The following is a 23,775-nucleotide window of genomic DNA, read 5'->3' on the forward strand; positions in this document are numbered from 1 at the left end:
AAACCCTTTGGCATGAGTATGAAACAAGACATTAGATGACATAACTTTGGGGTTTGGGAGAGACAGACCGACATTTTTCAACATTTTAACACATTTTTCGATGAAATGATTAGTCGACTAATCGAAGAAATAATCGACAGATTAGTCGACAATGAAAATAATCGTTAGTGGCAGCCCTAATCTGTATTGCTCTCCCCATGTTACAATGAATTTGTAAAGATTCAAAACGTTTTTCTTGCATTCCTACTGTGAAAGAAAAATGCAAAAAATTAAAAAATTCTTGCTGAATTTAAGTCATAGGGGTCCGTGTTTAAGAACAGCACACTACGTCAAAACATCAATTTACAAACTCTCAAACAACCAGTGCAGTATAATCTAAGTCTCATTTATCCAGTCGTATGCTCAGTACTCAGTACCCAAACACAGTGCTTTCAGATAGAAAACTGACTGGAAAGTACAACTTAATTTACGTTCTCTATTCCTGAAGTATTCTTTTAGGTGACTGTTTAATTTATAAACCTGAGATTGAAACTACAGTTTACGGGACAAGAATCTTGCCCTTAAAGAGAGAGGGACAGGAATAGGGACAACGCACAGTCTCTCTTTAAAGGATTTTATGGTGTTGCGCTCAGTTGTACATACGAAGAGTGAAGGAAGCACTTCTGTGAACAGAGAAAAAAAATGCAGACGTTAAAGATGTTGGAGGAGGGTGTTTCAGATGCTTTTCAACAATCTGACAAACAGTTTGCTTGAAGCATACTGATGCCTTTAGGCTAACAGCCAGGTGCTGCAGACATGCTAACACAACAAGATAGACAAGTCTATAGGGCTCATCACTGACACAAAGCACATATTCGTTCTCTGCTTATATAAACACTTGTGATCTAAGCTGTCATGATTTTAAGTCAATGGAAAATCATTGCTACCACTTACAAGTATGAGTGTGATGATCCATTTATCTGGATTGATGTATTGATTCAATCATCAACAATCCAGTATCACTGATGCAAGGTAAAAACAGAGATAAAAATCATTATCTTCAAGATATGCCTTTTAAAAAAATGTCCATTGCACGTCAGTGTCACTGTCAAACAGAGCCAGGCAGATAATGGCAAGCAGCCAGAAAAAGATGATGAGGATATTCACTCCCCTCTCGGGAGTAAATCAGCAGAGTGGAAATATTTTGGTTTACGGGAAACACAGTCAACAGACAAAGCACCAGCCATATGTAAATAATGCCATAAGAGATAAAAAACTCAGGAGACCTGGCCAGTCATCTAACTCCGCTAACTTGCTGCTCTAACTAAAATTAGCAAAATTAGCTGCTCTGCTTCAACAATGTCAGGCTGAAAAAACCTGCATGTGCTATTCTGTCATGAGATGCAGTGACTTAAACCGACAGTGAGTGAGAAAATGTTTAAACATCGTAACAAATGTAGTTTGTTCAACTATGAGTTGAGGAAACAACTGCTAGCTACTAGGTTAATATACGCAATGTAAACATGCTTAAGCTAATGATGCTGACTTCTCAAACGTTCTTGTTGTTAAGCTGTTTGATGTGTGTTAGTGGACTCAATTTAAAGTAAACTTTACTGCACTGAACTGGTTACTATTTTTTACCGTTATTTATGTGTAGTTTTTTTTTTTCCCGTTTCGCAAAAGGCAAAAAAGGAAGAGGTGGAAGCCTCTTATGTAACTGACTGTGTTAAATGGGAAGATGATATCTCATATATGTCATATCAATCGCAGTCCCCTGAAAAGAATCAAATCGAAATCTAGGGATGCACCGAAATGAAAATTTGTGGCCGAAGCCGAATAATATTAAACGCTTGGCCGAATACCGAGTACCGAATACCGATTATTGTTGTTTAGTTTTTCATTCGTTTTTGCGGATGAACCCCCTCCAGATTAGTGTTGTCACGGTACCAATATTGGGACCCACGATACGATACCAGTGAAAGTATCATGGTTCTGAGTAGTATCACGATACCACAGCGAAAATGAGGCAGATGTGCCTTTTGTCAGTTATAAAAAGATAAGTCACTTTTCTGTAATACATCAATGATATTTCAATGGAATAAATTACTTATTGACTTATTCATACTTCAAAAACGGCATTAATGAGTGATGAACATAGGGGGGATCAAAATAAAATAAATAAATAAAATAAGAATCAACCAGCCACCCTCCTCCCCTGACAAGTCCCTTCATAAGTAAAGAACAGTCCCTAAAGTGCGGTGAGGTTTGTGGGCCGTGAACAGCTCGTTTCTCCTCTGACACGTCACATACCTGTGTTCGGCTGGCTCGGCTGTTCAGGTACTTCTGGGCAGTCCACACGCCAAGAAGAGGATATTATTGGAGCCGACTTCTCTGTCGCTGGTTAGCCGATGGCTGCCGTATTTGACAGGAATACATTACTGTCTGTGTCTGTGACCCCCGTTCAACCCACAACCGATGTGATTCGCCTTTCGTTTCTGCTGGTGGTTGAAATCTGTAGGCTGCTCGCACAGCGTGCTGAATGATTTAAGCCTATTTTGCTCGCTCAAAACTATTTTAAGTCGCAAATGCGAGTGCGGTGACGGGCGGATCGCCACACTGCCGACATTTTACTCCGCCCGTCACGGCACGCTGTTTGATTGCGTTATCAAAACACGCCGCTATGGGGCGTCGGTGGCTTGGTGGTAGAGCAGGCACCCCATGTACAAGGCTGTTGCCGCAGCGGCCCGGGTTCGAATCCAGCCTGTGGCCCTTTGCTGCATGTCACTCCCTCTCTCTCTCCCCCTTTCACACTTGTCTGTCCTATCAATTAAAGGCTTAAAAATGCCCAAAAAATATCTTAAAAAAAAAACAAAAAAAAAACACGCCCTTATTATTCGGCCTTGCTTTTAACTTATTCCACCGAATACCGAATGTGTGTTTTTTTGCAATATTTGGCCGAACATATTCTGTTACCGAATATTCGGTGCATCCCTATCGAAATCCTATTGTGGCAGACTTTGTAAAATATTGTATCATCCTTTACAGAATTGATACAAAATTTTTATCACAATGAAACATCATTTACACCCTTACTTATGATACTAGAATATTATTAGGATATAGTCACTCACACATACTGTAGACGCACATATGAAAATAGTCTGCTTCACTATTCCTGCTGCTCCACTCACCGTCAGTTATTTGAACAGCAAAAAGTCAAAGATGAGTTTTTATTTCAATAATATGAGAAACATAATTTTCAAAAAAAACAGCCATTTGTCTGATTTTATAATCTGAAGATAACAAGCTTTGTGTCGGAGTCCCAAAAACAATTAAATTACGACCACAAAAAAAACAGTTTTACATTATTTTGTTATCACAACATGATTAGCTCACGGCCACAACCCAATTGAGAAAATAATTATTTTACAATTACAAGAAAACAAAACCTAACAAAAATAATTAGCGATACAAACATGGCTTCTCAGGCCCTCCAAACCTTCCAACAACTTATTTTATATAATGCAGGGTAATGATAAAATAACCAGCGGCCTGGCTCAACACACAAAGAGCTGGTAGGCAAATCAACAGGCACTCCGTCAAGGGCTTAAACCTCCGGTGTAACGACAAGCCACTGAACACCTCAGGTTTGAGAAACAGTGCTTACAGATTTAGTGAACTGGCTAAACTCAATCATCCAGCTCCACATCTCTCCTGCTCTCCTTCTTAAATCCAGTCTGTTCTTTGGAGAGGAAATTGAAGTCATTGTGTGCCCTTGTGTGGAAACATCGTGGCTTATCTGGTGACTGTGAGAACAATAATATGAGTCAAAGATGGTTGTGATATTTTACAGAAAACATGAAGGTATGAAAGTATATTTGTGCATGGGAAAAACTGAAAATATGACATGATATACAAGGTTGGGCTGAGACCGACTACAAGTAACGTTAAAACCAGATTACCGGATTCCTTTATTTGTTTTTGTTTTATTTGCTCTAACACGTTGTTCTTAATGAACAACACAACTGGTCGCAAGTGATGCAGTGTTGCAATTTTGAGCTGAACTCCCATTGGACTCCCTGTTTCTATTTATGTCTGTCACTCACTTTGAAAGCTCCACAATGGACGAGGAATGGCTGATTCATGAGGTTGAAATGAGGAGTTATGTACACGATACCTCCTCATTTAACTACAAAAACCTACATAAGGTGGCGGCTGGCAGGAGGGAGGTCACCAGGGAGCTGAGAGTTTCTGACCATTGCTATTAACAACCTTCTTGCTGTTGGCTAAATTGTATGTCAATTCCAGTAAATATCACAATATAAAACACGTTTTCTGTTCAAAAAGTACAAACGTAAAAAGATGCTAATTTGATCGAGCATCCCTGAGACATGCCTGTAGCCCACCTCGCAACCCACAGGACTCAAAGGATCCAACACTCCAGTGCCAGACACCACAGGACACCCCCCAGAGGTCCTGTGTCCATACCTCAACAGGTCAAAGCCAAGACTGATCTAAGGAGGGCCCACCGTGGATTGGTGGTACATCTGGGTACCAGCATGTCACACAAATCCTCAATAAGATTGGGATCTGGAGATTTTGGAAGCCAGGTCGACGTCTTGAGCTCTTTGTCACGTTCCTCAGGCCATTCCTGAGCAGTTTTTATGGTGTGGCATGAAGCATTGTTCTGCTGGCGGGGGGGTACTGCCACTGAAGAATGCCATTGCCATGAGGGGACTCAATGGATCTGCAACACCCTAGTGCCAAACCATGTCTCAACAGGTCGGAGCGAAGGCCGATCCAAGGAGGCAGCGCAATGGATAGGGGGTGCCTCTAGGGTACCAGTACGTCTCTCTGATGCTCAATTAGATTGAGTCTGAAAGAATGTGAAGGCCAGATCAATGCGGTGACCTCTTTGAGGTTTTTGTCATGCTCCTTGGGCCATTTTTACTGTGTGACATGGTGCATCGTCCTGCTGCACCATGCCATCGGAGGGTGCTTTTGCCATGAGGTGGATGTATGAATGCTAGAACCATTCACTTCACCTGTCAGTGTTTTAATGTTGTGGCTGATCGGTGTGTATGTGTGCACTGATGAATCAGAGGATTGTGGTGGATGTACTGTAATGAAAGAAGACATTTTTGTCAGTGACACTGAAAGACCTGAGCACATCTTTCTTCACCAGCAGCAGTGTACGCACTGACTGGCTGTCTGATTTTCTAATTGGGTGATTGACAGTTTGTCTGTCTGTCTGATTGTCTAATTGGCTGGCTGGCTTATGCTCAGCTCCCTGATGCGTTGACAAACAATTATCCTCGATGACAGTATCACATTTGTCTAATTAATTAGATGTGCTTGCTACAACAGCAGGTAGTTAGCACTGACAAGACAGAGAGAGAGAGAGAGAGTTTGGGGCTGTGTAAGCGGGTGAGATAAATACCTCTGTAATTGTTCTTGGTAGAAAAAAAGACGTGCTGAAATTTGCGGCGTTCTCACGCAGCTAAGTGAATGTTCTTTAGCTTTTTAGCAGCTCTTCTGAAAACATCAGAGAAAAGAAACAACTGCTTAAAGCATCTGAACTGTTTCATCCTCACTGTCGGAAGATAAAAAAAAAAATTCTCTTCAGCAAAACAGAGGAAGTCAGTCAGTCAGCTGTTGTTGGCTCAGTGAAGCAGTGAATCAATGCAGTCAGACAGGCAGACAAGGCAAGCTGCAGGTACCTCTGATGTCAACAGTGCTCTCCTGACACTTATCTGCCCAGACAACCACTTTCAAACTTCTCTCTCTAATGCTCTCTCTTTCCTGCTCTCTCTGCCTCCATGATCAGTTTCTCAGCCGCCCACCTATCTCCATCTTTTTTTCTTTTAAATGCAACTTCAAGCTGCACAAACCTCACACATCTGTCTCATCTCTTCCTCTATAATCTCTCATAACTGTCTCTTCTCACTCTGTTTTGCATCTCTTCAGCCTGGCTGCAGGAAAACAAGGAGAATGAGCATGAGAGCAGTGTGTGTGTGTGTGTGTGTGTGTGTGTGTGTGTGTGTGTGTGTGTGTGTGTGTGTGTGTGAGAGAGTGAGTGAGTGTGTGTCAAGTGGGCCTTGTATAGCAGTCCCAGCAGCAACAAGCTGTCATTAGAGTGGGCAGGAAACAACCCTTGTGGCTTGGTTCAATCAAATTGTAATCCTCAGCACATTATTACCATGGCAGGGTCACCTCTTCACTGCTGCTCTAGGGCAAGAGCAGGTGGAGCGCACTTACACACACACACACATACGTACACACACACACACACACACACACACACACACACACACACACACACACCCTCCTTTCATTTGCTACCATTTCCAGTGTTTTGCTAGCGTTTTCCTTGACAGTCCTTATATTACCTGGCCGGCCCCCATAATGAATCCATCTGAAAAGGCCAGGTCGAGGTTGCTGTCATGCATAATTCAATATCTACGCCCCCAACCCACACCACCACCACCACCACCACCACGTAACTCTTCTTCTCCATATCCCTCATTCCTGTCATCCCCTCTACCTCCAGTGGGGCTTCTGTATCGCCCAACCTCACGGACTCTATTATGCAACCCCTAAGATTACAATCTTGTGGAAGATTGTGTGTATGTGTCTATATTTGAATGTGTGTGTGTGTGTGTGTGTGTGTGTGTGTGTGTGTGTGACATGTTTCTCTCCTCTGTGGTTTCTAGGGAAACCACCATTAGGGTATTGGTTAGACTGTGTGTGGGCAGAGAAGAGACTTATTCACCCCAACTAATGGACATCGCTTCCAATGCGCGAATCAATACGACAACACTCTCCTCCAGTGTTACTTTAACACTTCTTGCTCATCTTAAAGCTACACTCAGTACAGGACTTTCATTAGGGATACACTGTTGAACATTAGACAGTGTTTCACAATAAACACACTTGTGCTGCCTTTGTCAGTACAAATTCTAGTTAAAGAAATCAACATACAGGTTCCATGCAGCACGAATTAAAATATTTTCATCCACATTCCTATTAAAGTATGCATTTACTAAAGCCCAGACATATTTTACATCATTGACTGATTTTTGTTTTTAACAGTGACAGAAAAATCTGAAGGCCGTTCATCAGTTTGACCAAGTAGAACATTTACACCCCTGTCCAGTTGGTGCTGTGTGAATATTAATTAGCTATTTTCTGGTCTTGTTTTTGATCTCACCTACATGACCTCATTGTCTATCTGGCTTTAGGCAAAGAGGTTACCACTTTGCTTTAGGTATTGTATTGGTAGGCTACATCACTACATACCATTGCTAAATGTATTGGCGACTGACTGAAGTTTCTTTAAAAAGCCCAATAATTGTGATGCCACTGGTGATCAAAGTGAAAAAAGTAGAAGTAGTAGTGGTAATAGTTCAATGTATGTCCAGTTAGCATAAGCTAACACAGCAAACTCACACGTTAAATCGATAAGTCCGTTATTAACTGTTGGGATGTGTATTGCTAACAGTTAGCCCTGTTGTTGTGTGTGTGCCAGTGGATTCTCACCAACTGTCCCTCACACTCCTGCAGCATTCTCATGATAATCAAAGTGTGAATGAGTCAAGAACAGGCCGAGTGAATCAATATGCTGCGTGCAGCTTTACAATGAAATTCAATTTTAGGCATTTTAAATAGTTATTAACTAGAGAAGTCATGTTCAGAGCTGAAGTGTCAAACTTTTGCTGTCAATAAACATTTTTACAAACCCTGCTGTCAAGATGACAGACAATGAGAAAGTCTGATGCAGCTTCTGCTAGAGTCCAGAGGCTTTTAAATACAAGGTTGACACACTTGTCAAATTTCACACAGACACCTTTAAAAAGAAAGATACTTTTACCAAAGGTTATAATGGTATGTTGGCACATATCAGGCCATCACATTGAACTTTGCATAAAAAAAATAAAGGTGGTGCAATAAAGCAAAATGTATAGTGATGAGTGAAGGTCTGATAAAACATTACACAGATCAAAGTGTGCAGAAATCCTTCCAACAGTTTGAACTCATAAAATTATGTGTAAAATGCATTTTTTCATGTTAATATTTACAAAGTATGTAAAAATAAAAGATTTTAATCTCTTTTATACTTTTGGAGATAAATCAAAAATAGAATTTTAATTCCATTAAACCATACGGAGCTGTAAAAAGTGGAGTAGTCCAATACTGCCTTGTGAAAAAGTGCAGGGGACATGTCTTGTGTACCCCCATAAATTACGCCCCCCGATTACTGCATGCTAATTTACACACTGTACTTATATTTAAGAAAACTTGAATAAGTACAAGGGTGTAATGAGGCGACAGCCTACAGCGGATGCTAATATTTACTCTGTACATACAGTGCTCACACTTTACATCTGATTCATGTGAGGTGTCAGACTTGAGGTGTGGCTGGTTGCTGCAGTTTGGTGCTGAATCACTTCATTAACTCTATTTTGAAAATCATTTGACACTAGCTGAAGGCATCTATTATGGAAAATGTTAACCTGTGAATATTTGCTGTTTTGTTCTGTTTATACCAATATCAACTGAATATCTTTGGGGTTTTGAAATGTTGGTCATCTCCTCAAGATATTTGCTACCTTAGGCTCTAGAAATGTGACAGGCAATTTTTTCTTTTGTCCAATATTACAGACTAAATGACTAACCAGTGATGACAATAATCACCACTTACAGCCCCACAGCATTTTTTTTTACTGGGACGACACAGTAAGCGTGTAATTGGGGTAAATTTAATGTTTCCCTTTAATTAATGAATATCCCTACAATTAATGCTGCAATACACACAGCAGTTGTACATGGAAAGGATACAGAAGGTGGGTGTGTGTAAATGCCTTTTTTTTCCTAATACCCTTCCTGGTGTAAAGCACTGAGGTAGTTTCTAAATGGGCATTAATTACAATGATCCCCTGAGGAGCTGTGGGCTAAATGAAGCAGCTAACCAGATTGAAGGACAGTATTTCCACCAGGCTATTCAAATGTCTGCGTTACCTCTCCTTAATAACTTGCACTGTTCAGTACCAAGGTTTTGGGGACAATGTTCCTAAAAACGAATGCATGTCTTTCATCTAATCTGTGCAGAAAATAAATATCTGGAGGTATTTCAGATGAAAGAAAAAGGTAAACATCATAATTGACTACCCTTTTTGGTCTGGTACAAAGCAGTTGAAATGTATTTGTACTTGACTGTACAGTGTACATGTTGCTGTCGCAGCCAAAATGTGTTTTTAAAAGCAGTTTCTCTGAAACTTCTAGGTGGAGCAGCATCACCCCGACACTTTGAGCATTTGTGCCTTTTAAAAGATCTTGCGAAGTGCTGTTATCTTGTCTTCTCATTTACATGAAAACCAAGTTCTACAAGAAAAGATCATTTTCATGGCAGTTCAGCTTCACTATGAACATGAAACCAAGAAGCTACAGTTATAAAGTAAACGTCTTTGCCAACTGAGGAGTTTAAATAGTGGTTTATTGGTGCTAATGAGCAACAGATTACTTCACACTTGATTTCTGGCCTCCTAAATACACAATCCACAAAACACAAACACCACCCACTCATAACTCTAACTACTCAACATAGACGCTGGTGCTATGAAATACTTTCCATCATGCCAAAACTACAACATAGCAGACTTATTTGTTGTTGAGAGCTGATTTGCATCCTATAAGCTTCTGATTATGAAACTGCCTCTTCAAATGTAAAATAAAAATATACGAGTCGCACTGACGCTTACATTCAGTGACTACAGAGAGACAAATCACCCCACTGCTGGTTAATGCACCTCTTTAAGAAGTACTGTACACAAGTGATTCATGAAGTGAATCTGTGTATGTGCCGGGGTGGCAGGGTGCATTTCATCATGTCATTAGTGGTCTAGCAAGCAGAAATTACTTTTTTTGCACCTAGGAGCGTGGCTGTTTCAGATCAATGCTCATGGCAGTTCTTAAATCAATGAGTGATGCTGTAACTAGGGAACTCATCTGGGGAGCAGACCCCTGGGAGACAGAGAGTCAGTGAGAGAGGCAGAGATTGTCAATCAGAGGGAGGGGGCATGGAGACGTAGAGATAAAACAAAATATAACGTTCAGCTGAAAGTGATAGAAATAGATGAAAGAAGATAGAGGGCTGCAGAAGAAGAAACAACCAAGCGAGCCGTGGAGTAGTAACGTTATGCTGGTCATCGTGGACTACATTGCTGTCATTGTTCATTTTAGTCAAACCATACAGTTTGAAAACGAGGCGCGGCTCCAACTAGAAAACAATGTTTTGATGCATTGGATGTGCTGAATGTGCATATTAAGGCAGTACAGGAGGAGGTACACATTAATAATCCTCCAGGACTGTAACATGCTCATGTTTAACCCGAACAATGTGTCATGTGACTGCAGTTGGTTCAGATCGAGGTCGTACATAAGACCGCACCAGAGTTCATTTGTAACCAGACTGAGACCACCTCTTCAAGAAGGTCTCGGTCTGGTTCTTTTTGGGGCGCACCTGAGTGTGATTGCTGTGTTCACACCTGCCCAAACGAATCGCACTTAGGGTGCAAACGAACTTGAGTTTGATTGAACTGAAACAGGGCAGGTGTGAAGGGCAGTCATTAGTTCAAGGTCCGCACAGTTAAATACATTCAGCAGCATACTTGCGTCTGGCCATGTCATCGAGCTAGTTTGCTGTCTCTGTCAAGTAGCTGTCCATCGGTCACTCACCCTACAGCAGGAAACAGCACTTCAAAATAAAGTCATGTTGTCAGGATGGACCCACGACCCACTTTTGGACAGTGACCCACCAGTAAGGGACCACCGGACTAATAAACTAGATGACTCACAAGACTAAGATGGTTTTGGTCAGTTTTATTTTGTTTCTCTTGAGTTTGTTCGAAGTGTCTTTTCTGTTGACTTAACAAGATAGGCTAATGTTAGTTTGGTGGAAGACAGAAACTTTAATTGGTGTATAGTTGTATTTTTCTATTGAGTCAGGAAAATAGGTGCAAGCAAAGGTGAAACTAGTCAAATTAGTGACTGTGACACTTTACAGCCCCGCTGACGTGCACTGTCACCATAACAATTAACAACAATCACCATTTTCTTTTGTGCTCATCAAGTGACTGCAGCAGAGAGTCAAATGTCCATTCTACTCATTTTTATTTCTATGCTGAGAGTCATCCAAAACCATTGACATCTGTAAGTGCCTTTTACTGCAGCACAGTTCAAATATGATTGTGCTGAAATAATTGCTCATTTGATGAGGCAGGTAAATCTCTGCAGCACAGCCAACCTCCAACTCTCTCTGTCTCTCCTTGCCATGTATTTGTGCAAAGTGTGTGTCTGCATACGGGGTGGGGGAGCAAAGTAATGGGCAGGAGGTGGAGCGTGAAAAAGGTTAGGGAGAAAAATCACATCACCAGAGAGAGAAGCGATGAGAGTGTGCCTGGCTCCTAAGGCCAGATGTATTTACCTGGGTAATGATAGTCATCTGGACCGACAGGGCATGTGCATGTACGTGTGTGTGCTGTATGTGTGTGTATGTGGCACACAGCACAGCGTAACACAGGATGCTGTGCAGGCTAGATTTCTGTTTGGCTGACTGACTGACGGCCATGGGGCTGGCTTGCCGATTTATTTGCTGGCAAAAACACAACACTCTCTCTTGTTCTCCTCTCCTCTCTCTGTTCCTCATCTCTTTTTTGTTATTCCTTTATTATTTTATTCCCCTTGTCCCCTCTTGCGTCTCCTGCGTCCTCTCTTTCCCTCCCTCCATCATCTCTCCCTGCTCTGCTTCAAAAGTCGGCTTTATTAATTCATAAAAACACATTGCACACATGATTGAGTTCCATAGGCACTGAAGCATGATTCTATCCCACTGCTAACGCACACACACATTCACACACACTTTCCCATGTTTATACACACTGCTGCCTGTTGCCTTTCTCACACATCGTCTACCTCCTCCAGACAGCTCTCTAGTTCAGCATGCGTAAAGCAAAGGCCAGACCCATTTGTGTTTTGTTATGTATAAATAGTCAGCGGCGCAGCTCGCCTCCGGCACAAGAGGACATAAGGCAAGCTAACATAAACACTGTGCTTTTGCCCCCTTTGCCCAGTGTTTCTCACCACTGGTCACAATCCCTCTGTTTTCTTGTATTTCTTCCAAACACTTTTCATATTTCATGTGTGATTGTTGTGTGCACGTGAGCGCCGAACTGTAGGTTGCAGGTTGCAATCGTCTTTTCCAGGAGGGCACGGGCGTGACACTTGACTGCTCTTATCGAGGGTTGCCAGATGTGAGCCCTGAGGTTAAAGGAGGGTTCCACATGCACACACACACACACATACATAAAAACACATACATGGTCTTCCTCAAACCTCCCCCCTCCCCCATCTGAAAAGAGTAGGAAGAGAAAGGAATGGGTGCTTAGATATGGATTGCTGGGATTGAATTAAAAACATTAGCTTGAGGCTGTGCGGCTGAATCCTGATGATGAGGCCACCGGGGGAAAATGGAGAAAATGGGCTTTTGCTGCCAAGGCCTTGAAAATCCCTTACTAATGGAATGAGAGAAGGCAGAGAAAGATAGCAAGAGCGAGAGAGGGGAGGAGGGGATATCACACAGATGAGTGCGGGTGAATGGTTACAAAGACAATGCATTGTGTTTGTGCTGAAACAAATGGAGCAGAGCCAGAAGGCCTCCAACTAAACATCATTACAAGCAGCTCCAGAAATATTATGCCTTTGGGGAGGGGTTGTTTGGGTTATTTCCAAAGAGCACACAAGTCACACAGGCATACAACCGCTTACACTTAGACAAAACAGTCGTACAAGCATTTAATCTCGTTCAGTGGTTTCAACTTTGGACATAAACTCATCTTGCTCAGTGCAGAGCGTTATTTTGCCAACATGTTGAAAAGATGTGTTTATTATGCCCAAACACTTTGTTTCCCTTCCTTCCTGGTGCCCACCACTCCTCAACTCAAATGATTTCTCAACAATTTTTGTTCATAAATGCATCCAGTCATGACAGTGTCAAGTGCAGTGACAACAACGGGGAGCTTTGGCTCATGTAGCTGACATTATACATGTCATATAGACCCCCTCTACACCTTGCATTAAAATGTGTTTTGGGTGATCAGACTGCAGTTGGATAGTGCTTGACCAGATGGAAGTACAGGTGTGACTGCAGCCAAAACCAAGCGGCAGCCTCTAGGGCTAAAAAATGAAGCCAACACGGACGTTCCAAAAACTGAATGGCCACTTGCTCCAGAGGAGTCAATCCTCATAGACACCCATATGAAAATCCCAACATCACAGCAGAAATAAACATGTGTACACCCTGGTGCTTAAAACATTTCGGTCTCTATAGCTAATTTCCCCGTTAATGACAACTGTACAAGCGGTGAATTGTCATCTAAGTCACCCATCTTATTAAGGCCTAAAGTTATGTATAGTTAAGGTCAGGTTGCTTTGAGTGACAGACTGTCTGTCGATAGTGTCCTTGGCTTCTCAGTCAGACCCCCCAGCCCCTCACTCGTCCACATCGCCAACCTCTCGCCCAAATATGGTCACTTCTTGCCCCTAAAAAACAAGACTGAGATGGACAAAATGTCAATAGAGGCTTAAAAATGGAGTCCAAAAACCAATGGGTGACGTCAGGGTAGCTTCGTCCATTATTTTTACAGTCTCTGCCCAAAACACACTGAGGACTGATTGTGACTTGATTGGGCAAACCAACCCCGGAGGAAGTCTAAGACACACTGCTGTGACCACATTGAACACAAGTGTACAGTAATTGTAATTGTATTTTCAATTACAACACCTACATGGGTGGAAATATGAACCCTGTAGATCACTGTCTTTACAATCAGGTAGGCCTGTTTTATCCTTGTCGACCTTGCTGTTGCCTTGAAAATCTTCCTGACTACCTCTGATGTATAACAAAGAAAACTATAGAAAAACAAAGATTTCTTTTTAATGTTTGCTTTATGTTTGTGTCAATATTGTCACTGAAAATGCAGATGTGAACTTTATGTAAATGTAATTTTTAAAAAATGTAATTAAACATTTTTAAAAATTCTTATCATAATAGTTGTTGACCGGCGGGGCCTGTTTGGACTGTGTTTGATTGTTTAAGCTAGACGGTTAATTTGGATCTCAATGTGGACACTGGAGACACATATTCATACCAGGTGTAAATGTAATCAGGTTAAATAGTATCTGGATACAATCTGGGTATGAGACGCATTTTAATGCAAGGCAAAAAGGGGTACTTGAGGCCCTACTAACTGTGTAAACACTGAAATTGTGTGTTTAGCTCTGGCTAGCATGATTGCCGTGTGTCACACACTTCAAGTTTAAGCTAATACAGGGCACAAGAATTAGGCACACATACACTTGAGTAATTCTTGTTTTTCATACTAATATGTTTTATTTATAGAGTGCTTTTCAGGAAACTCAGAGGCTCTACACAAGTTCAATAAAAGATCCTAGAGAGCTGAAAAAGGCACTAAAGGCACACAGTCACACAGGACAACTGCCTTCTCTTCACTGTCTTTATCCCTATTATAAACCATTCTGGACTGCAGTCTGAGGAACACAGGCCAGATGGTTCATTAGAAATAAAAAGCTCTGAGTGCGTACTTAAGCAAATGTGTGTTTTTCCTCGTTTTGCATTTCTCTGCGACCATCACAGTTAAATTCTCCGGTGAATTCTCCAAGTGGTGGGCATTTCAGCCCCCTCATTTCTTGGAGAAATGAATAGAAGCATGTGACATCGGCTGACATGGGCTTTAAATGTACAATCTGGCTGTGTTATGATGGGAACAAATTAATAAGTGAATGTTATCTGTGGGTAGCAGAGCAGGGTGCCGTGCCAGGCCTTTTTGTCCCTGTACCACTTCTTTTCATGTAAATGACAGAAGACACAAAAACAGACAGAGCTCTTGGTTTGAATTGGATTCTGACATGGATATTGGAGCACTTTGTGCGTGCATGCGTGCATGCATATATTATATAGTGTGTGCATAAACTGAATGTGGATACGCATGTGCATGGCTTTGTTTGCACAGATTTATTTAAATGTGCTTGCACACAGTGTTTAAGAGTAGACGAGTTTCAGGTTTGATACACGACATGTGGCTTCACAGCGGAAACAGGAACCTTTCGATGAGGCAGGCAGAATAGGAATGAAAAATAAGGTGAGACTGAATAAAGTATAGGTGGCCAGCAGTGTCTCGCTCCTCTTTCTCTCTCAATATTGGTATTGCGAAGTCACTGAGAGATGGCAATCAGCAGGAGATGTGTCTCGAAGATGAAAGCAGGGAAAGAGAAACAGAAGGAGAGCGAGAGAAAGGAGAGCCTCTTAAGGCACCTCCATCAGCCTGTCGTTAGGAGGGTAATGAACCTAGCACCACTGCTGCCAAGCAACCAATGACTCACTCAGACACACACACACACACACACACACACACACACACACACACCACATGCACCCACTACACAAGATAAACACACTCACAAAATAGAAATCTCTCAAGTACCCGATCTTCGTCTCTGCTACTCATCCATTATCAGACAATCTTCCCAATTACAGAATGTTTATACACAAAAGATGTGATATATATAAATGATGAGAAAATGTAATAGATCATTGGCCTGCACAAATACTGAGATACTGTACATCTCTGTCTCGTATTTTTCCCCAGGCTGCTTGGCTTTTGCCATATGCTGAGTTTTACCACAATTTTTAGTACATTGCTTTAAACATTCAGAGGATGTTTATCACAAACAAAAACATAACTGCAGGAAGATTCCAATAATTTTCACCCTAGGCCCTATTTATCTGGATTTTACTATCTTGTCATCCATCTATTTAATCAGAGCTACTGTACCACCTCTCTGTAATGCTGTTCAAAAGGACCAAAGGCAAAGTCAAACCCCAAAAGCAATTAAAACACACCCCTACAGCACAATAACACCCACCATAATGCTGTGAAATAATCAATCAATCAATCAAACACAGCACGTCTATGTCAGTTTAATAATTTTAATGCTGTACAAGCAGTCTCCTGATGCGTTAAGACATCAGAAAAAAAAGGATTACTCAACAGAAAGTTGGTACTGAAATCTCTCATGATGGTGATTATAGCCTGCGTTGGAGTCAATACCACCTAAATTGAAACCAAGTCATGACCAACCCCAGAGTTTATTGAGACCGAGACAAGACCAAGACTTTGAGAGGTCAAGACCAAGTCAAGGCCAGCGCAGTGTGAGTCCCACACTGAATGATATATTACGATGAAATGTGGAACATGTAAACCATAAACACCCCTTGAAGTGATCTGAAAGATCCACACTGACATAAAAACACCCACAGAAAACAAAGATCTTCATTCACCTCTTTAATGGCCATATATACTGTGTGTGTGAATGTATGATTGAGTATGAGTGTTTTTATGAGCAAAGAAACACTCAAGGGCGTAGTTTCATTTTTGTTGGGTGGGGGGCATATAAAACAAGGGCTACTCTGCCCTCCTTGAACGTTGATGTTTAGTTTCGCAGATAGGTAAACAGTTCTTTAATGAGTGACAAAGATTTGCAAGTCTTAAGTTTATTGCCTCCCAAATAAAGGCACTGTAAAACTACACAAAACACAAAAAAGAGAACATTAAGTCATGTTTTAAATCACAAACATATTAAAGACATTATTCGGCACAGTTTACAACCTCAGTAATTCAAAATAAGATGGCATAACTACCACAAAATGTGGAAAAATAATTAGCACATGGTCTGCTAGCATAATGCTAACACATAATGGAGATCTCCATTGGTGCGCTAATAGAAATTAGCATTGGCACCACAGCAAAATTACAATGACAAACAATAAATTGCAAGTGAGCTACTCTACCGAACATACTCAAATAAACTCAGAGCAATGCACTTCTACTTACAGGCATATGTTTCCTGTGCGCTATTCAACTTAAACTGTGTCGTTCTGCACCACTGTAAGCCCCTTAGCCTACGGTGACCAGACGTCCCTGATTTCCGGGGACAGCCCCCGATTTCCGGGGACAGCCCCCGATTTGGGTGACCTGTCCCTGGTAAAAGCTGTCCCCGAAAATGTCCCCGATTTTGACATTGAATGGGGGAAAAATGCGCGCAGACTCAAACACCAGTTATTACGGTAGTCAGTAAACGCATCGCCAGAGAAGACGTCGTAAGACGTACAGACGTTATCAGGAAGCACGACCAGACACAGCAGCATCAACAACAACAATCTAGAAGCGGCAAAAAGGACAGAAAAGGAGAAAAGGAGACCAGCTGCCGCGTTAACTGGTATGTTGTGTATAAACTTATTTATTTTGTGTGAGTTGGCAGTAGACTTGACTGTGTGTGTGTGTGTGTGTGTGTGTTAAGTGGGGTAACATTCAGTGCGTCTGTTTAATCTGAACTGAAGACCTAACGTAAGGTTATAAAAGTCAGTGAACGTTAACATTATGTCACTGTTTTTATATCTGTCATTGGTGAAGCTGTAACGTTAGCGTGAGATTACCAGGTGATGACATTGTATGTGGCTCTGTTTTAGAAAAGGAGGAGGTGGAAGACTGCTTTGGTAGCATAGGATTTTCCTGGAGGCATAGGGACCTGAGACTGTGTTAAAATAATAAATAAATAATAAGTAAATGGTTAATAGTTGTGTGTGTTAACTGCTGTATTTTGTGTCGGGCTGGCACCAGTCACTGCTGTGTGGGTAACCAATGACTGTAGTAATCTGTAATGACTAAATTATATAAGTATTATATTACCAAATGTTATTTCTTTAAGAAACTATTCACTTACTATTGGCTCTGTTCTTGCAGTTTTTCTCATGTTCTCCTCTGCTCTTATTCTACCCAGGCTCCTGAGGTGGAGGCTACGGAGGTGGATGAATGAAGAGATCAAGGTGATGTCATCCCTTTTTTTGATTGCCACCTTTTGTGTCATAAATATCAGTTCAGTATTCAGTTATGAGTTGAAACTCAAGCTAATAAGATTAAGATATTTTTGTCTTCCTCAGTGGATGTGGTGATGTCACTCATTTGTTTGACTGCAACCTTTTGAGTAATAAAAGCTGGTCAAAATACATGAAAAAGTACTTGTCCCCGTTTTTTATTTCATAATGATAATATTTAATGATTTTTCACCGCTGCACTGAAAATGTCCCAGATTTTCATCTCAGAAATCTGGTCACCTTACCTCAGCCTTCTTCTTGAACCACATAACACTGAATAAGTACAACTTAAACTAAACTCGTGCTACACTCGAGAAATTTTTGAACATCAAACATTCTTAACTGCCTGCATTTTGGTGTGTTTTTAGGCAAAAATTTGTGCCTTTTTACACCATTTTACAGCATAAATGTGTCAAATGAAAATGTAAATATGGGAGATGTGTCCCCTGGGTCCCCCCCAAAATCTACACCTATGCAAAGACTAAGAAGCTTAAATCAACTTAACCACCTCAACATTCCTTTTTTGCAAAGGCAATTTAGTGCATCCCCACAGTTGTGATCTTGAGACAAAACTGAGCCCTTCAAAAAATGGTCTTTAGACCAGGACCAATCTTAAGTACCACACAAGGGCATAACTTTGGTTTGAGAGGTGGGGCGGGCACAATAAAATGGGGTCTGGGGTCCTCTCCAAGAAAAAAAAAATGCAATTTCAATCCCATTTCCTGCATTTCACAGACATTTTGGAACTACAGTGACCAAAACAAAATCCATGAATTAATTAAGCTGGTCATAATGCTAAATTCTGCCAGAAAAATACTAAATATGCTAGAAACGCTAAACCTCTGTGGCATTTTTGTTGTTGTTGTTGTAGTGGGGGGTGGACCGTATCCAAGAAAATATCAGAACCTGACAGCTGGCTAAGCAGTAGCATATTAAGCATGATTTTTGTGGTTAAAAAAATTACTTTTTGAAAGTAGACGAGACACAAATGGGATTTTAAATAGAGGGATGGACGTGTCCTCCTGGTCCCCTGTGGAAATTACACCTCAGGTACAACAACACTAATTATAACTGATATTTTTGGTTGCATAACAAGAAACTTATTGTTGATAGTTTGCAATGTTTGCATTCACATCTTTCAGTGTAGTTTGTAGCCTAACAGCAGATATTTTTTTCCTCTTAAGTAAATATGTGCACATGTACTCCTGTAGGCAGGAATTTCAGTGTTTCCTGAGGAAGAGAAAGCAACCGTTTCCTCCTGACGACCCACTAAACTGCTGCTTTGATGGGGCTGATTACTGAAGCTCATCCCAGCTCCACCAGCTGATAGTCATTCCCTCCTACTAATGCAGTTTAATTTATTCATTCAGCCTCTCTTACAGTTTGGGTGCCAGGATTGTGTTTGAGCTTCTAGTCACGAAAATTACAAAAAATTAGTCAATCACACCCACGTGCACTTGCAACCAGAGTTTGTGCTTGTGATTCTGCCCAGTGTCAGTGAAAGAGAGGACTTCATCATTACAAAAAAACTCTTTCTGCTGCATACTACTGTGTCTTGAAACTACTGAACCCAGTACAGCTTTGAAAGCAATGAGATCTGATCAACTTGAAACCAGAACACTAAGTTTCTCAGCAGAACCAAAGCTCATAGGAATAATGTAAGATAAAGCTGGTAGAGAAGCTTTGCCTCATCGTGCGATAATAACAGTATATTAAACTACAAGCATCCAAAGCAGCGATAAACAAATGCTCATTTATTATCTTGTAGTAGTCTCATAAATCATAGCTGTAAACTCAAACACTGATCATGTAAACACCGCTGTTTCTATCCCCACTTGAACTCACACACGATAACTTCAGATCTGTCTGTGCAGATGTACGTGCTGCGTTTCTGCATGAGCAAACCAATGTTTGTGTGTGACTTTGTGTTTACGTGTCAGCAGTCGTCACCAACAAACCACCCCCTGAGGATGTGGGTTGGACTGTCAGCCTCAGTCAGACATCACACACACACACAAACACACACTCACACACACACGGTTTGATGTCTATCACCTTCTCTTGAGAGATCAGGCAGCCGTATACATGGCTCAATAACTCCATAATCTTCCGCCAGAGAGAACTTGGTCTGGAGTCTCTATGTAAGTTAGTGTGTGTGTGTGTGTGTGTGTGTGTGTGTGTGTGTGTGTGTGTGTGTGTGTGTTTGAGATGTGCGTTAGAAGCCATCAGCTTCTCAAAGCTCGCCCTCTTAAAGTTCACAAGCAGCTCAGACCCTCGTCAGTTACGGCTATGTCACAAAGCTCTCTATAGTATTAATCCCATTTTCTCATTGCATGGAATACGGTGAGTGTTCTCACACACACAAACACACACACACTGTCTCTGTCTATTGCACCAATACATTATTGTCAGAACAAGAGACAGTACTAATAGATCTTTCCCATGGCGGATATCTTAACGTGTCACAGCAGGAGGAGCACAGATACACCCAATAACATTAATGATGGCTCAGTTTCATTTAGGTGAGCCAAGAAGATGCACAACTGAGCCAACATGCCCGATATCAAGGCCCTGGCACAGATACACCTTAACAGAATCCAGACATACGGATACTTTTATTAATTAGAAATATATTTGAAAGGTCAGAAACATCAATAGGGTGATATAAAGCTGGTTCTCTTGGTGTTCTTAATCTAAGTGACCCAACTTTGGGTGGATATGTGTAAATATCAAAACAACTTAGGTAACTTCTTACTGTAATTAAGACAAACTCAGTTAACTGCGATATCACTGCTTTTACTTTTGGTTTGTGTTGTCTGCAAAACAAACTTGCACACACACAGCATTGTCAGTATATTTTGAAGTCAGCAACAGCAGCAAGTGCTGACTGCTACTGTTAATATTTGGTTTGTCATTTCTTTCACATGTATCAGAAGGAACATGCAGCTCTGTCAAAGAGAGAAGTTCGCCACTGCAGATTTTTAATACCTTTTTTTCCTGGCTGACTGCAGAAAATGCCAACAAGGAGGGCATACTGCATGGTATCTACAGTAAGTTTCATTCCAACAGCTAAACCACAATCAGCCTACACCACAGTGCGGCACATAGCAAGATCAGTATTTACACATATTCATCATATGACCACAGGGTCTTTTGTCAGTCTATCAAATGATCATCTTCCTTAAACAAAAAATGGAAGCCAATTCCACGTGCATACGTAATCATCTAAATGTGTGAATTTCATATCATGCGTATCTTCATTAGCTTCAATATGAATCCAGTGAATGAAGGGGTATTCACAGCCTGCCTGCTTATATTCATGGACAAACTCTGCAGCTCTCTGGACTTGTCTTTGTGTCTCGACTGGTCCTACTCAGAGGGCAGCTTGGTGGCCAGATTGTGGTGCTGATTATAGGTGACAGGGACACTGCTGGCCAGAGGGACCTGGGAATGTTGGCATGGCAATGGGTAAAGGTCATCACCACAGCACTGTCAGCATCATCGCTGTGACACAGCGATGAAAGAGCCGTAGAGAACAACGGGGAGACTGGAGCACATTCACACAGCGTGTTTGTTTGTTTTTTGTTTTTTTTTTGAGAACTGCTTTTTTTTTGGGCACGTGGATTTAACATCCAAAAAATGAACCAATCATAAATAAATATACAATAAATATACAAATATAGCATGATTAAATGCTATTGTAAATAAATACTGAACAGCCAAAGGCATCTGCTGATCATGATAAGCTTTTAATCAAATAGCATTAGTGCCCCAATCAGTCAGTTTAGAAACACCAGAGGAGGAAATCAGTCAATGAAAAACAATTAGATTAATAAATAAAAAAGAATCTGAGTGAACTCTGCTGTGCAAACAATCTATGACTGATGAAAAAAAGCAACTGAGAGCACATTTGCTGTTTTTTTTCTGGTCGCTGACAATTGAAAAATATTAAACTTTGCTTCATTGTCACTTTTTACCCAGCTGTCCACTCACAGAGGAGGAGGGTAGGGACAAACACCACAAAGACCAACCGTCACATCGCTGAACAACCATAACCATGGAAGAGAAATTAATACTGAACCCACACAGACCGGTGAGTTCGTCCTCTTTCCCTGCGTGCTTCAACCTTCCCTAGTACTGACAGCTTGCTGTAATATTTAATTTGGTTTAAAACTGTCATTTTTGTCATTTAAAAAGCAACAATATACCTTATAATAGCCTAACAATAAAGACAATTTATAAAGCACTAAAATCTAGATAAATAAAGTAATTGGCAAAAACAACAAAAATGGCAGTAAGACCACATATCTCGCTTTTAAGTCACTCTAAATCATGACAGCTCTACAATAAAGTAACAGATAAACAAGACTGACTTGAATTGAGTTGAATTGAAGTGAATTATATTGAACTTATTTGAATTAAATTGAATTGAATTGAATTGAACTGAACTGAATGGAATTGAAATGAATTATACTGAACCTATCTGAATTGAATTGAATTGAATTGAATTGAATTGAATGGAATTGAACTGAATTGAGTTGAATTGAACTGAACTGAATGGAATTGAACTGAATTGAGTTGAATTGAACTGAACTGAATGGAATTGAACTGAATTATACTGAACTTATTTAAATTGAATTGAATTATATTGAACTTATTTACTGAATTATACTGAACTTATTTAAATTGAATTGAATTATATTGAACTTATTTAAATTGAATTGAATTGAATTGAATTGAACTGAACTGAATGGAACTGAACTGAATTGTGTTGAATTGAACTGAATTATATTGAACTTACTTGAATTAAACTGAATTGAACTGAGCTGAATGGAACTGAACTGAATTATACTGAACTTATTTAAATTGAATTGAATTACTGAATTATACTGAACTTATTTAAATTGAATTGAATTATATTGAACTTATTTAAATTGAATTGAACTGAACTGAATTGTGCTGAATTGAACTGAATTATATTGAACGTACTTGAATTAAACTGAATTGAACTGAACTGAATGGAACTGAACTGAATTATACTGAACTTATTTAAATTGATTTGAATTATAATGAACTTATTTAAATTGAATTGTATTGAACTGAATGCAACTGAACTGAATTGTGTTGAATTGAACTGAATTATATTGAACTTACTTGAATTAAACTGAATTGAACCGAGCTGAATGGAACTGAACTGAATTTAGTTGAACTGAACTGAACTGAATGGAATTGAACTGAATTATATTGAACTTATCTAAATTGAATTGAATTGAACTGAATGGAACTGAACTGAATTGAGTTGAATAGAACTGAATTATATTGAACTTATCTAAATTGAATTGAATTGAACTGAATGGAACTGAACTGAATTGAGTTGAATAGAACTGAATTATACTGAACTTACTTGAATTAAATTGAATTGAACTGAGCTGAATTAACTTGAATTAAATTGAACTTAACTGAACTGTATTAACTTTGACTGCAATGAATTGAACTGAATTACACTGAACTGAATTAAATTGAACCATACATTTACTTTGCTTCATCAATGGTGCATTTTATAGGTCAACACTGAACATGAAGATGCATTATGATTTGAGTTGATCATGTGTTTGCACTAAGTACACATATACATGCAGAACGTGTTTGTGACATTCGGAGAACAGATCAAGAACAGATGCCTATTGTTAACAGTGATGCTGATGTGAACTTTCTGCTATTATATGGCTAACCTGCTTCCCAAGGTAAAGATTTGCATGGCATTTAGGTAATGTGAATGATAATGGGTG

At 40.3% G+C, this 23,775-nt stretch overlaps 1 long non-coding RNA gene across 1 annotated transcript in view; it reads right to left on the bottom strand.

Annotated features, from left to right (window-relative positions):
- Positions 1-23,775, bottom strand: part of LOC126390993 (uncharacterized) — a 119,683-nt gene that overhangs the window by 73,183 nt on the left and 22,725 nt on the right. The gene's annotated exons all lie outside the window — the stretch shown is intronic.

Source organism: Epinephelus moara, chromosome 1 (assembly GCF_006386435.1).
Source record: "Epinephelus moara isolate mb chromosome 1, YSFRI_EMoa_1.0, whole genome shotgun sequence".
NCBI classification, from domain to species: domain Eukaryota; kingdom Metazoa; phylum Chordata; class Actinopteri; order Perciformes; family Serranidae; genus Epinephelus; species Epinephelus moara.